This window comes from Rhododendron vialii, chromosome 2a (assembly GCF_030253575.1).
Source record: "Rhododendron vialii isolate Sample 1 chromosome 2a, ASM3025357v1".
Classification (NCBI taxonomy): domain Eukaryota; kingdom Viridiplantae; phylum Streptophyta; class Magnoliopsida; order Ericales; family Ericaceae; genus Rhododendron; species Rhododendron vialii.
In genome coordinates, this window is record NC_080558.1 from 14,697,334 (window position 1) to 14,708,833 (window position 11,500).

Sequence of the window (11,500 nt, forward strand, 5' to 3'; positions counted from 1 at the left end):
GATTTTTTACATAAACCCTCCAAACAATATTTTAAAAAAGATGAGCGGTTCGGATTATTTTGAGAGACCCTGATATGGGCCCCACAAAAATATATGTGCAAGATATGTTTAAAAACATATGTGTGAGAATCATTACTGTATGTGTATATTGTGCTTCACGTTGCCGTTCGGTTCTGTTCGAGAGTATTTTCAGGTACCCGAGAGACTTAACGGAAAATTACTTTTTACGCTTCAAAAATTGAAACCCAATAATTAACTGGGTCCATAATTTGTTTTGTGTGTAAATACTCTGTCTAAGTCGCAGTGTAGGGTACGTTAAAATCTTTGTGGTCCATCTTTGCAAAGATTTCTATGGTCTACAAAGTTAGTCCTATTACTCTATGGACTATGGAAGAAGATTCTCTCTCATAGGAGAGAGAAAAAAAACTAGATCGTCCAATTTTTCCCTTTTGAAGTCTTCCTCGAGCTAATTTCAACGATCGAAATCACTCATTTTTGTGAGATTTTTGAGAAGTTCAACTATGCAGAAAGTCAAGTTCATATACCGACTACCGCGTTTGTCATATACATTAGGAAAAACGGACTAACACACCGAATCTAAATTCATCTATTTTAACATAAATATGGCGCGATCGTGAGTTTTCGATACTTGATCAACATGATTTTTCAACGCGGTTGGATTTCTTTACAAACTCTACGAAATGAATGATTCCAATCATCTGAGTGAGTTTTTTAAAAAGACCCGAAAAGAGCAACACTGAAAGGTTCAATTTTTGTCCATTCCTAGATCGAGGATCCCTTTTCTTCGTTTACAAAGATGCCCATCTAGAAGATCGGGGTTTCTAACTACACACATGAAGAAATCCACCCCCCCCCCCCCCCCCTCCAATTACTAGCTTTGGCCCGAGCGATACGTGATGCTCCAAAGGCCCTCACCACCACACACTCAAGTGGGGTACTTAAAAAAAAAATTACTTATTTTTTAAATTAAAAGTAATATATTGTGAAGAAATGACAAGTCTCGTAAAGTAGAAAATAAGAACCTTAATTAGCGAAGAGGAGTGCTAAGAACAAAGAAAATACTCTTAAAGTGTATATGAACGGTTCAGATTCACTGTGCAGTATATCTGAGCCGTTCATGTACACTTTAAAAGTATTTTCTTTACCTATTTTTTTTACACCTAGCATTTCTCATTAGGAAAACGGGGCCAAAGTCCCAGATTCCGTGTGAACGAGTGTTGTATAGGCTTTTTGAGCATCACGTGGTCGTGCTCCAACGGCAATTAATAATTTCTCCTTTGGGTCCTCCGAAACAAAGTGGAAGACTGGAAATTGATGGCTGTGGGGTGTGAGGGGTCTTGGATGGATTTGCTTTTTCACCAAAAGAAGACAAACTAAAGAATATAGATCATCAGAAGACAAACTAAAAAGGTGGTTGCTTTATCAAATTAGACTGGAAATTGACTTCAACAATATATTGTTCCCTCTTTGGGTGATTATTGTATTTGTTTTTCTTTATACTTTCTGCTGCTTTTTGTTTTTTTTTGCAAAGTACGGATTACCTGATTGTGTTTTGGCTTTTAGACATTTTACCTCCCTGACATTTAGAAATGACCAATTCGACTTCTCATGGTTTTGGGGACGCGGGGGCTGCTGTTCCAATTTTGGGGTCCACCCCGGTCTCGCTCCAATGATCTGAATCGTTCACTTTATAGAGCTCGTCGAGTAGAATAACTTATTAAAAAAATCAGCTTAATTGGATATCATTAAGTACCTGATCGGAGCTCATATAAGTCTCAGTCCATGGGTTAGAGTGGATTTGATCCAGTGTTTCGGATCCATTCTTTTTAAGATAAAAAGGTTCCGACCAGGTACTTAATGATATCCAATTAAGCTGATTTTTTGCATAGTTGTTCTATTCGACGAACTCTACAAAGTGAATGATTCAGATTATCGGAGCGAGACCGGGGTGAGCCCCAAAATGGGGTGCAGCAGCCCCCCTCCCTCCTGGTTTTGGACTAAATTGCTACGGTAACACCGTTAATGGAAAGTGTTAAATGACCATAATACCCTACATCTTGTTTTATTTTCTTGTTCATTTCTTTATTCTCTCTCTCTCTCTCTCTCTCTCTCTCTCTCTCTCTCTCTCTCATCATCATCATCATCTATGATTTATGCATTTCTAACCTTTTTTTTTAAAAAAAAATACTCCATAGAGTTAGTAATGTGAACTATAATTATTTTTTACTTTAAAAAAATTATCTCTTTTACTCGTAATTTCTCTCCTGGGTTATGGGCCCAGTTCGTACTTTTTTGCCCCATCTAAAAAATAATAAACTCTTTTCTCCCTTTTTCCGTGAAAAACCATAAGAACTTAATAAAGCAACATAATCTAAACAACCTTGACTGAGTTAGTTTTTTTTTTATTATAAATCATTGCTGTGAGAAAGAACAAAAACAAGGACCAAGAATTACAGTTTAAAAATACCCAAGATTCCAATTTTTTTTAAAAATACCCAGAGAGAGAGAGAGAGAAGGAGGAGGTACGACCCCCGCTCCCGGAGGTGACCACCACCGGGTCCACCTCCGGCGACCACCACCGACACCATTACCGATCAATGGTACAATAAGGGATGAATCCTAACTTATTGTCCGTCTCTTGCCTGACGGTGAATGCGGAGCACTTAAACAAAGAACTTACAGTCGACAGATTCACGTTTGTTTCAGTATGTTATCAAGTGGAATTTTTTTCCCGGGGTATGTTAATCCCAATCCTTCTAGTTGGTGGTCATAATGGAGACGGTGGTGGTCGTGTAACAGCCCGAAAATTTTAATTAATAATAATAACATTTAATTAGTGTTATTAATAAGGAAATTATTTTTTTTTAAGATAAATACAAATAAGAATTATCCTATTATAATTATCCTATTATAATTATCCTATTAATTTCTTTTATTTGCATGCATGCATTATTCCGAAATTCCTTCCATCTCTCCCTCTCCTACTCAACCTCTACTTCCTCCCTAACCTTATTTTCCGTCCATATTCGGCCAAGAGTTTGAATCCCATTAAAACACAATTTTATCACCCTTCTTTAAAAATTTTCCTTTATATATATCTCATTATTCCGACCCTAGGGCATACCACGAAATTTCTCACGCCCCACCAGTCCAGAAAGAGAGAGGAATCGGAGAAAAACCGAACTCCAATCCATGGAGTTCTAGAGAGAGAAAGAAAGAGAGAGAAAAGTGGGTTTTATAGCCACGACATACCGAGACCCGAATTGACCACTCCGAACACTTTCCTCAACCCCAAGCACCCCCGAGCATCGTTCAATTCGAGCCCAAGGTCCCCCGATCGCCAAAACCGAAGTCATCTTTCCCAAAAGTTCAAGTTTCGGTTTTAAATCAATTCAATCCAATTCAAGGTAGTATAATCCCTTCCAAACACTCTTCCAAGTATATTTAGTGTTTTTATGCGTAACTCAATAGCCCTTATGGCTCCATGCATCGAAAACCGAGCCCAAAACAAAAAAATACGTTTTCTGCCTTCAACCTTGCGGCCGCAAGGTTCGGGCCGCAAGAACCAGGCCTGACCTTGCGGTGGAGGCCCCAGACGCAACCTTTGACCGGTCCAACCTCGCGGTTTTACTTGTTTTGTTTCGAATCGACTTTTCGACCTCCCGAACCTCGTTTTCGACCCCCGAACTATTTTTCCTAGACTTTTCACATTCCAAAGATCATAACTTGTTAAGATCATATTTTTTTTATTTAATTATCTATTTATTAAATTATTTGTTCGTTATCTATCAAAGTTTACAAACGAAAAATAATTGCGACCTTTCAAATAATATTTATAGCATCCAAACTATTTTTCCTTGATTCCTCACACCTCAAAGATGATATCTTGTTAAATTAATATTTTATTTATTTAATTTACTATTTATTTTTATTTTTATAACGTTTCCGATTAAAAATTCTTTACGACCTTATAACGTTATTATAAATGCCCGAATAATTTTATTTAGACTCTCTATATTCTGAAGATGAAATTTTGTTAACAGTAACATATTTTTAATTTATAAATTATTTATTATCTATTTACTTCACTTTCAGCCACTTTATTTAAGCGTCTTTATTTAAATAAATTCCGTGACCTTTCGAACCCAACTTTTGACACTCAACTGATTGCATAGGACCTGTAGGACTCTTATTAAGGTCATGATAAATATTTCTATATTTTTATCTATTTAATGTATTTAATTAGTTTTGAATTAATCTATTGTCTTAGAATTAATTAATGAAAGCCTAGAAAATTTTCCTTTTAAATTCATTTTAAAACTCTTACTTTATTGTTGACATTGTGACCATACAAGATTAAGGGCAACGGCCCGTCCATAATAAGTTACGTGATTACATTATTTATTAATTGTTTTAATTGTTATTTATTTGTTGTATATTGCATTACTGTTTAATTGAATGCTAGATTGGACCCTAGAGACATGGGTTGGTATGCGAATAGAGTTCACTTAGACGATGCTAGGTAATGGATGAATTGGAAAGTTTTGTTTTCTTTAGAATGCCTGCAGGCGAGATTTTGAGATGTGATGAATTGAATGTGATGGTTTGAAACTGGCAAAGTAAGCCCAGTGTTGATTGATGAATGATGATTGGCAAAGTAAGCCCAATGATGAATGATGTATTGATACTGGCAAAGTAAGCCCAGTGGTGATTGTGAAGTGGTATATAAGATAAGCGAACCCTAGTTATGATTCGGGCATGATAAGCCTTCTTTTGTTGTAATGAGAGGGATACACGCTAGGTACATAACTGAAGTGCAATCCGCGACAACAAGAGAAAGTGAGCTCATGGGACAGGGCATAGCTAGCGGTTGGGGAGGAAAGATCCCGCGGAGGAGATCTTAGTTTACACGACAAGTTAATGGATAGTAATAAACTGATTATGTGGAACAAACTCTGTGTTACTTTTTCGCACCATTATTATCCTGTTGCATGCTAGCTGTAAAGTAAGAAGGGTAGTTGGGTTGGATTATACTTCGGGGTGAACTTGTTCACTCAGGTACGGATTGCCTGGCTTCCGTGCCAGATTTTGCAGATAATCAAGAAGAGACACCAAATCCTGAAGGTGAACAGTTTTATGCTGAAGATAACCCAGAGGTGGGAGCTGAGCCAGAATATGCTTGGGATCCGTATCAAACTTAGAAGATGGCTCTGTTATTTTGTTTAGTTCATTACCACAAAGACTATTTTCAGTATTTCTACGATAATTTGTAATAGACGAAACTTTAGGGTATTATCCGGTTTGGATTTTGAATTTTAATTCAATAAATTTTTAGAATCAATATTTAAAACCTCCGATTTTATTTTCAAAAATCGGGGCGTTACAGGTCGCCTCCGGGAGCGGGGTTGTACCTCCTCCTCCTTCTCTCTCTCTCTGGTTTGAACCAGATCTGGATTAGCGTGGGGGGAAGATTACCGAGCTAATTTTTCCAATCAGCGGCTTAACTGGAGGAAGATAAAGGCAATTCAAAAAAGAAAAAAAGAGGAAGATAAAGGAGAAGGGTAGTATTGTCTTCTTTCATTGAAATACAATTTTATTCAAGTACTTTTGTCATACCAAGTTTCAAGATAGGCGGGTCTAATACACTTTCCGTCAAAATGGACGGCATTTTTAACGGTAGGGAGGTAAAATGCAAACTAGATGAAAACCATAAGGTGTTGAATTGGGCATTTCCAAATGTCAGGGAGGTTAAGTGTCAAAAGGCCAAGCCAAACCACAGGGAGGTAATATGTACTTTGCCCTTGTTTTTTTTTGTTTTTATGTATTGACAAATTTCCTTAATTCTAACATCAATGAAAACAAAAAGTTATTATTTCTTCTTAGCATGCGCAACAACGTTAGCTACCTACTTAGGTAGAGTATATGTCACGTACTTAAGTGGACATGGGGGAATAATTTAGTCTTTTCAGAGAAATACTATCACGTAGCGCGCCTAATTGATACTTCCTCCGTGTCACAATTTTAATTCACTATTTTTGTTCCTAGGTGTTTCAAAATTTAAGTCCGCTTTTGGCCATTGGTGAAAAGTTTTTGATCTACCCTTCCTCTTTTGAAATGATTAAGTTGATAGATCTCCATACTCAGAATAAATGGCAATTTTGGCAATTTGTACATATCAAATTGTATGATGGTGGAGTCCAATGTGAGGTCAAGAATTTGTGTTGATTGTCTGTTCTTGTTTAAGTTGCTGTCGTTCAAGTTGGTAGCTTTGCTTAGATTGTTTAGGTTTAATTTTGGAGTAAGCTTGTCGGCAGCCCCCTAAATATAATTTTGTCATGCGTTTGTCTTATAAAGCAATGTGTTGCATGCCACACTAGATCCAAAATATTTTCTCTCATTTTTCTTGGGAAAAATACATGTTGAAATCATATCTACTCTACTCCGAACAACATGATTTTTGGTATGACCAGTGCTGTCGAAAAGATCTAAAAAGTGAACGACACCGATCAATTTTTTTGATACGCGGAAATAACTTGAGAAGAACCCGCAAATAGCCCAACCTGAGGTACAGTCCCCAACATAAGCCAATTTCTTTTGGTTTCTTATCGTTTGTACTTATCTCTATTTGGATTGGTGTTATAAAATGGTTCATTTACCAACAAAAATTGTAACGAGGATGACCTCCTACATAATTAGATATTCAAATAGGGACTATAATTGTAGGACATATGAAATTGTGAGTAGTCATATAACCACCTTGTTCCTTTACTCCCAATTTGCATCATATCTCGCTGGTATTAGTTGGTATTATTTGGGCACATTACGTGACCACATATTCTCAAGATTACAAATACAATCTTAAAGTGGAACATAAGGTGGGACTTTAGCGACCATTCACATCACATTTGCACCACATTTGCACCGACATGTTTGAAAATTACAAATTACCAAAACCTACCCCAAGGTTTCTAAAAATTAGAGATTCACCTCATGTTAGGAAATCTACAAAATACCCCTATCACATAACAAATTATTCCCTTGTCATGATGCAGTCGTTAGAAAATTTTATGAAACATGCTTGACATCATCAAATCCTAATTACATCATCAAATCCTAATTACAATGGACCAAATAGAATTTGTATAGCCTATAAGGCCTATTTTCACACCTCTGCAGCCTTTCACAAGTTACAAAGGAACAGTGTGATCAATTGATGGACCAAATAGAATTTGTATAGCCTATAAAGGCTATTTTCACACCTCTGTAGCCTTTCATAAGTTACAAAGGAACAATGTAATCAATTGTAATTAGGATTTGATGTCAAGCATGTTCCATAAAATTTTCTAGTGGCTACATCACGACAAGGGAATAATTTGTTCGGCGATAGGGGTATTTTGTAGATTTCCAAACATGAGGGGAATCTCTAATTTTTAGAAACCTTGGGGGTGGTTTTGGTAATTTACCCTTTTGAATTTGTTAAGGGAAAGAAGATTGAAATATATGCGTTTGGACGAAAAATCCATTACGACATAGATGATATACTTTTCACATATTCAACGATTTCTTCATCTTCTTTTAATTTTATAACCGGATGTCCAGGCCACCATGTGCGCACCTCGAATAATTTTGGATTCCTGAACTTCACGACCAGACAAACCCTCCAGTGCCCTTAAGGTTTGGAATGTTCGGCCTCCATAGTATTCGAACGTGCGAACTCAAGGAAGACCAACAATTACTACTTTCTTATATCCAATTCCCACGAAACATGCAAGCTCATGGAGGACGAGCAAGTATTACTTTCTTACATCAACTTGGCCAAATTAATCCCTTGAATTACCAATTTCTTCTTGCTTCTCTAACATTTCTCTGAAGTTTTCATACGTATTAGTATATTACCTATTTTTTTCTTCCCAATCTATGGAGAAATTTTTGGGTGCCGGGTGAGTACTACATGGTGCCCGTTCAGCACATTTGGACCGTCCATTTCGGTTTTGAACGGCTCTAATTTGGAGAAAGAAAAAGGAGAGAGAGAGAGGTGGGGTGAGAAGAGAGAGAGGTTTTCAATCTGAGCCGTCCAACATACTTTTAGACGGCTTGGATGTGCCCACTCGGCGCCCAGAAATTTCTCCTATATCTACGAGTCCAAATCAGGTCACATTACAAGAGGCTGGGCCTGGGCCTAAAGGAATCGTGAAAAACAGAACATCACGACAATGGACTTTCAAGTTGCAACTTTCAAACCAGAGAATAAAGATGAAATGGACAGTACAAGTACATATTGAACATCTATTCATCATATCCCGGGAAAAGAAAATGTCCTCTTGATTTTCTCGGGCTTAGCTGAATTTCCGGCCGTAGCTTTTCTAAACATTGGCTAATTTGGCTTTGCTTGAAAAACTTTAGCGAGAACTTCATCACATTTTGGGATCCGTTTATTTGATCAAATATATATGAGTATCAATTAGACAGAAGAGATATGCATCCGGCGTATGATTATGGTTAGGATAAATTTTCTGTTGACCTTTCTTGAGGTTTTCGACAAATACACTTAATTACCTGCTCATAGTCTAGAAATTATTCTCACCTCGATACCTTACTTTACGAACTATTATGCAGATAGCCCTTTTTGCCGCTAAATTTGGCCTACCTGTGTTAACTTTCATGAATAAAGTACCGTGATACCCTCAGTACAAATAGTTTTAATATTTGTATTGGTCTCCCTTGCTTTACATTAAAATTTATTGTCATACAATTAACATGTCACAACTATGAAATACTATATATATATTTTTAATGCTAAATTAAATAACCAATACAAATTTTTTCAATTTTTCTAAGGGTATAGCGGTCTTTTACACATCAAAATACTATTTAAGACTGAATAAATTCTCTTCAGCCTAACGGTGTTATCTTTGACACATAAATGACCGTTATACCCTTTGGAAAATCTTAAATTAAATAACCAACAATTGCTCATCAAAGTCAGAAACCTAGAGGAGACCGTTATACCCTTGGAAAATTTTTGCTTCTTCCTCGATTTTCTCAACAAAATATGATAGCAATTGGAGAAGTAGAGAACAAGGGAGAGGTAGGACTTCGTGAAGGAATTAAAATCAATGCAGGAAAGTGACAGGTTGTTTCTTGGGCGGTCGTGATCAGATTTTCAACTCTGGCACGGCGGGGCCTTTTTTTTAAGGAATCTATGGAAGAAATATTGGACGGCTAATTAATTACTAATATTTAATAGTATGATTTTAAAATTAAGCTATCCATTTGATTAAAAAATATAACTCTATTTCTTTGCTTGTCTATAAGTCCAACCAAGCTGATTTTGCAGATGCATTTTTCCTTTCGCGTCGTTTACGAAATGAACCGTTTAGATTATTATTTTTTAAATTACCGTACAAAATATAGTTTGGGATGGAGGTGAGAGATGAACATTACATATATGCACAAGAATCTTTGTGACTATACTATAAATAGAAGTGTGGTATGCGATTCGTTTTATATAAATGTAATGTACGTGTCCACAGAGAATATCATTTGTATCAGAGTTGTCTGCTGTGTACATTGCAAATCTCGAAACCTATTTGCTTTTCATTTTACTTTGAAAAATAACAACAGGGCAGTTAGTTTGGTGTTGGGGTGCCAAACAAGGAGTCTGGCTCCTCTCCAATCCGTATGGAATTGGAGGATCCTCCAAGTCTACATTCAAAGGTCATGCTTAATTCATTAACCGATATTAGTTCAAAAATCAAAATATTTTTTGGATACCAAGTATGTTGACAAGGAAAATTAGGGTCCCTATTTTGAAATTTATCTTTTCCCTCTAAATATCAGAGCCGGCATTGACCATAATTTTGGACCAAAAGCGAGGCATCACATTATACTTTCTTAGCTATGATCCTCACAAATTCAACTTCTTCAAGATCCATCCACGCGTATTGGTGCTTGAGATTTTTCAATGTTCTAATTTGGTAATTGGGTGTCCGTAGGAAACCACTTAATTGAAAATTCGGGCTGGAAAAATAGTTTAGTTTATGGATTAATCCTCACCTTTGGACGTGGAATAGGAGAATCCTCCAATTTCATTGGAATTGAAGAGTAACCGGGCTCACCAAAGAGTAATGCCAATTAGATAGTCTCGAGACTCCAAACCCCAATAGAAAATTAAAGAGAGAGTCTGAATGTCAAAACATGTTGATTTTCGCTGTTACGGAGTAGTATTTAACTAGGGAAAATGTCACTCAATCTCCTTTAAATATTATCCGGACTATTTATAAAATAATGTGACAATGATAATTCTAGGGAAAAAAAATTGTGGGGACAACTTTGAGGGTGCTTATTAGTTATGGCAAATGCTAATCTCCGCGGCCTAGCTGATGCTAATCTCCGCGGCCTAGCTGAGGATTAATGGGTTCAATGGATTAACTTTTCTGAAAAAGTTTCGGGATTCTAACCGGTCGGCTCAGTTTTATCTCCAGACACCCGTCCAGTCTCACCCCGCGTCATACCCTTTTCGCTCAAGTCCCGTTTCAAGTAATGTACCAAAAATACCCCTGCCATTATTACTGGTGTCATCTTGACTAGCGTCGGCAGCACTTGGAGTATCATCATCGCCCTGCAGTCCTAATCCGGTGTCGCACGCACACCTCCGCCGCGGTACCCACAGCCACCTCCCCATCACGGCTGACAAACCGAGGCTGAGGGTATGGTTGATCGGACAAACGACAATGGTTTTGGTGATTCAAGTGCCATTGAGGCATCTCGGAGTGAAACGGCGTTGAATTTGGAATGTTTGACGGGCGGCAGTGGTGGAGCAGACAAAGGGTGTTAGACTTGTCCCACATCGCTCATCTAAGTCATCCAAGCTTGGTTAATAAATTCTAGAGGCTACTTCACCTATTGCCAATTGGTTTTAGATTGGAACTCTCCAAAAAAATCTACTATGGTATCAGAACTAGGTTTTGGGTGGCCTCACCTCTCGTGGAAAAGTCTCTGTCATCTCTATCGCCCGAGTCAGTCAGTCAACTCCTGGTTTGTCACCTCCACGTGCATCCGGACTGCACGTGAGGGGGAGTATTAGACTTGTCCCACATCGCTCATCTAAGCCATCCAAACTTGATTAATAAATTCTAAAGACTACTCCACCTATTACCAATTGGTCTTAGATTGAAATCTTCAAAGAAATCTACCAAAAGGGATGGAGATCTTTCCCTTGGATATAGCAATGGGGTTGATAGGGTTGTACAGTTTCTCAAGGCTCTTGATTTGCAAGTCATGGGGGCATGTTGCGCCGATGAGAGGTTAAAGCCCTTGCTCAAGCTGAATGACGCGACTGGTGCTGCCGAAGATCGCTTGCTGGCGCATCTGAGTCAGGTACGTATGCGGATAATCGAGATAAGATGTTAGCGTATGGATGTCGTAAGGAAGAAGATGATTTTTGTTTTTTAAGAGGTGTTACTGTTGTGTTTGGATT